We start from the raw sequence: 4950 nt of genomic DNA, 5'->3' as shown, positions 1-4950 counted from the left end.
GTGTGTGTGTGTGTGTATGTGTGTGTGTGTGTGTGTGTGTGTGTGTGTGTGTGTGTGTGTGTTTACTCATCTATTTGCGTTTATGTAATCAATTTTAAGTTATCAAGTATTTTTCGTAACTGTTTTTTAAAGTTTCTTATTGAATTGGTCCAACTGTTTCTCATTGGGAATAATGATAGTCCAACCTATCTGGTTCGCCTAATATCTTGAACGTTGTTATCATGTCCCCTATGACTCGCCTTTCCTCTAACGTGGGGAAGTTCCCCTCTCCCTCAACCTTTTTCTGTGTCTCCCTTTTGCTCAAGACAAATCAAGACGTATATCTCTGTAATTCCTCTAAGTCAATTGCATGTTTTTCAAGGTATGAACACCATGCCAGGGCTTCTTACTCAAGAGTTGGTCTTACGAAGGTTGAATATATATGTTTAGTGGCCTAATGGGCTATCTGGTTGGGCATTTTCCTACATGCTTTTTGAGATATCATGACCTCTTTATTCCTTCTTTTCTCTAGAGCAGCGAGGTTCAGCTCCTTCGGTCAGAACCCGTGGGTCAGAAACGAGCATTCTTGCATGTTTTTGGACCGTTTCTATTTTATTTTTCGAGTGTTTTCTTAGGTTGGTGTACCATGCTGGTGCAGCATACTCAATAGTGGGTGTCAGAAAGGATGTACATGGCGCTCTGAAATGATCTTGGTCTAAGTTGCTGAAGTATGACCGGACATATTGCCAGTATACAATATTTAGCCAATATGCTGGCCATATGCTGGCCCTCTGGTGTCATACTTCGGTCAGTCTTATGATTCCTTGTGTGGCCTCCTTGGGCCAGATTCACGAAAGCACTTACGCAAGCACTTACGAACCTGTACATCTTTTCTCAATCTTTGGCGGCTTTGTTTACAATTATTAAACAGTTAATGAGCTCCGAAGCACCAGGAGGCTGTTTATAACAATAACAACAGTTGATTGGCAAGTTTTCATGCTTGTAAACTGTTTAATAAATGTAACCAAAGCCGTCAAAGATTGAGGAAAGATGTACACGTTCGTAAGTGCTTGCGTAACTGCTTTCGTGAATCTGGCCCCTTGTCCTTTAAGAGGTTAGATCACATACATTTACAGAGATGCTCCTGTTTATGTGGCTATGTATCCTCCTGTTTATGTGGCTATGTATCCTGTTTATGTGGCTATGTATCCTCCTGTTTATGTGGCTATGTATCCTCCTGTTTATGTGGCTATGTATCCTCCTGTTTATGTGGCTATGTATCCTGTTTATGTGGCTATGTATTCTCCTGTTTATGTGGCTATGTATCCTCCTGTTTATGTGGCTATGTATCCTCCTGTTTATGTGGCTATGTATCCTCCTGTTTATGTGGCTATGTATTCTCCTGTTTATGTGGCTATGTATTCTCCTGTTTATGTGGCTATGTATCCTCCTGTTTATGTGGCTATGTATTCTCCTGTTTATGTGGCTATGTATTCTTCTGTTTATGTGGCTATGTATCCTCCTGTTTATGTGGCTATGTATTCTCCTGTTTATGTGGCTATGTATTCTCCTGTTTATGTGGCTATGTATTCTCCTGTTTATGTGGCTATGTATTCTCCTGTTTATGTGGCTATGTATTCTCCTGTTTATGTGGCTATGTATTCTCCTGTTTATGTGGCTATGTATTCTCCTGTTTATGTGGCTATGTATCCTCCTGTTTTTGTGGCTATGTATTCTCCTGTTTATGTGGCTATGTATTCTCCTGTTTATGTGGCTGTGTATTCTCCTGTTTATGTGGCTATGTATTCTCCTGTTTATGTGGCTATGTATTCTCCTGTTTATGTGGCTATGTATCCTCCTATTTATGTGGCTATGTATCCTCCTTTGTATGTGTCCATGTATCCTCCTATTTATGTTGCTATGTATCCTCCTGTTTATGTGGCTATGTAAGTGTAGTTCAGGCTGGTGTTTAGCCTAGGGGTGTTATCTCGTTCTCATAATGCTTGATCCCGGTTGCTCTCCGAATTCCTGTATATTCATGCATCTCTCTCGCCTTTATACATAAAAGTTTACACGTGGAAAATATTAGAGGGGCTGGTCCCAAACCTGCACACAGAAATAACATCACATGAGACCAGGAGGCATGGCAGGATGTGCAGAATACCCCCGTTCAAGAGCAGAGGTGCAACAGGTACTCTGAGAGAGAACTCTATCAACATCAGAGGCCCGAGACTGTTCAACACGCTTCCACTACACATAAGGGTCATAACTGGCCGACCCCTCAGTGTTCAAGAGAGAACTATCAACATCAGAGGCCCGAGACTGTTCAACACGCTTCCGCTACACATAAGGGACATAACTGGCCGACCCCTCACAGTGTTCAAGAGTGAACTATCAACATCAGAGGCCCGAGACTGTTCAACACGCTTCCACTACACATTAGGAGCATAACTGGCCGACCCCTCACAGTGTTCAAGAGAGAACTATCAACATCAGAGGCCCGAGACTGTTCAACACGCTTCCACTACACATAAGGGTCATAACTGGCCGACCCTCACAGTGTTCAAGAGTGAACTATCAACATCAGAGGCCCGAGACTGTTCAACACGCTTCCACTACACATAAGGGACATAACTGGCCGACCCCTCACAGTGTTCAAGAGAGAACTATCAACATCAGAGGCCCGAGACTGTTCAACACGCTTCCACTACACATAAGGGACATAACTGGCCGACCCCTCACAGTGTTCAAGAGAGAACTATGAACATCAGAGGCCCAAGACTGTTCAACACGCTTCCACTACACATAAGGGACATAACTGGCCGACCCCTCACAGTGTTCAAGAGAGAACTATGAACATCAGAGGCCCGAGACTGTTCAACACGCTTCCACTACACATAAGGGACATAACTGGCCGACCCCTCACAGTGTTCAAGAGTGAACTATCAACATCAGAGGCCCGAGACTGTTCAACACGCTTCCGCTACACATAAGGGACATAACTGGCCGACCCCTCACAGTGTTCAAGAGTGAACTATCAACATCAGAGGCCCGAGACTGTTCAACACGCTTCCACTACACATAAGGGTCATAACTGGCCGACCCCTCACAGTGTTCAAGAGAGAACTATCAACATCAGAGGCCCGAGACTGTTCAACACGCTTCCACTACACATAAGGGTCATAACTGGCCGACCCCTCACAGTGTTCAAGAGAGAACTATCAACATCAGAGGCCCGAGACTGTTCAACACGCTTCCGCTACACATAAGGGACATAACTGGCCGACCCCTCACAGTGTTCAAGAGTGAACTATCAACATCAGAGGCCCGAGACTGTTCAACACGCTTCCACTACACATAAGGGTCATAACTGGCCGACCCCTCACAGTGTTCAAGAGAGAACTATCAACATCAGAGGCCCGAGACTGTTCAACACGCTTCCACTACACATAAGGGTCATAACTGGCCGACCCTCACAGTGTTCAAGAGTGAACTATCAACATCAGAGGCCCGAGACTGTTCAACACGCTTCCACTACACATAAGGGACATAACTGGCCGACCCCTCACAGTGTTCAAGAGAGAACTATCAACATCAGAGGCCCGAGACTGTTCAACACGCTTCCACTACACATAAAAGGGTCATAACTGGCCGACCCCTCACAGTGTTTAAGAGAGAACTATCAACATCAGAGGCCCGAAACTGTTCAACACGCTTCCACTACACATAAGGGACATAACTGGCCGACCCCTCACAGTGTTCAAGAGTGAACTATCAACATCAGAGGCCCGAGACTGTTCAACACGCTTCCACTACACATAAGAGACATAACTGGCCGACCCCTCACAGTGTTTAAGAGAGAACTATCAACATCAGAGGCCCGAAACTGTTCAACACGCTTCCACTATGTTACGTACTCCTAGCAGAATACGTATATAAATTTGAAATAGCATTTTTGTTTCCATTATATCATTGCCTGTATATGTACACACATTGTGTTTTGTAAATTGTCGTATGGTGTGGCAGCGTTAGTGGAGACAGGAGCGGGGTTGCGTTGCACACGTCTAGTACCTGATTGATTCGGGAAAGCTGGACCTGTTCAGTTTGAGAGTTCCAGATGTCACTTTTATTTAGTTAGGAAATTGTTTATATACTGTAATTAAACAAGTGGCATTATACTTATATATTTTGTAAGTAACTATTATATGTAACTTGCAGTCTTATGTGTTTTGAGAACAAGTGGTTGTTCAATTAGTTTTAAATATTAAAAAGTCCTTAGTTTCCATCCCTCATCCTGGGATGAGGCAGACGGGAGGTGAGAATGTGGGTAGCGACAGAGCGTGAGTTCAGTAGCTGATACGGGACCAGGAGAGTAACATGTGGGAGATAAGTCTTTACATTCATTTTGTGCCATAGTTTATTTTGTTATATTTAGTGATATGACAATACTTTCATTTATTGTATAGGTTAACTTAACCATCTGTGTTTTTATATTATACTGTCTTGAATATATATCTATATAATATTTTGTATCTATTCTTCAGTCCTAAGGAAGAGTTTTATTTATGTGCTCATTACTTATCAAGGGGTTATACTGGTGACGCGCTTTAGAGAGCAGCAGTGGTATCCCTAGACGTAATTAAAGCTTGGCTGCTGTAGGGTCACGAGCCGTAACGAACGATAGGTAACAAAGAGTTATGGGTTCCTGTGCCGGGAAATATTGTTCCTACTTAACCTTAATTATGCTAATCTAACCTTGCCTTCCTAGGTACCATTGTGTCAAGTGTCTGTGTTTCTTAAGAACTATTCCATGTGCCAAGCAAGCCTTCCTGTGTGTCAAGTAACAACGTTTCACGATTTTGAGGTAAGTCATCCTATATATTTTGTTTGTGCAGTGAGGCCAAGCGAATTTTCAGTGTGGTGACAATTTTACAGTGAAGTGTAGTGCAGTGCCATTGTTTTTAATTATTT

This window comes from Procambarus clarkii, chromosome 2, assembly GCF_040958095.1.
Source record: "Procambarus clarkii isolate CNS0578487 chromosome 2, FALCON_Pclarkii_2.0, whole genome shotgun sequence".
In the NCBI taxonomy this organism is placed as follows: Eukaryota; Metazoa; Arthropoda; class Malacostraca; order Decapoda; family Cambaridae; genus Procambarus; species Procambarus clarkii.
Note: the sequence above shows the minus strand (reverse complement) of the source record.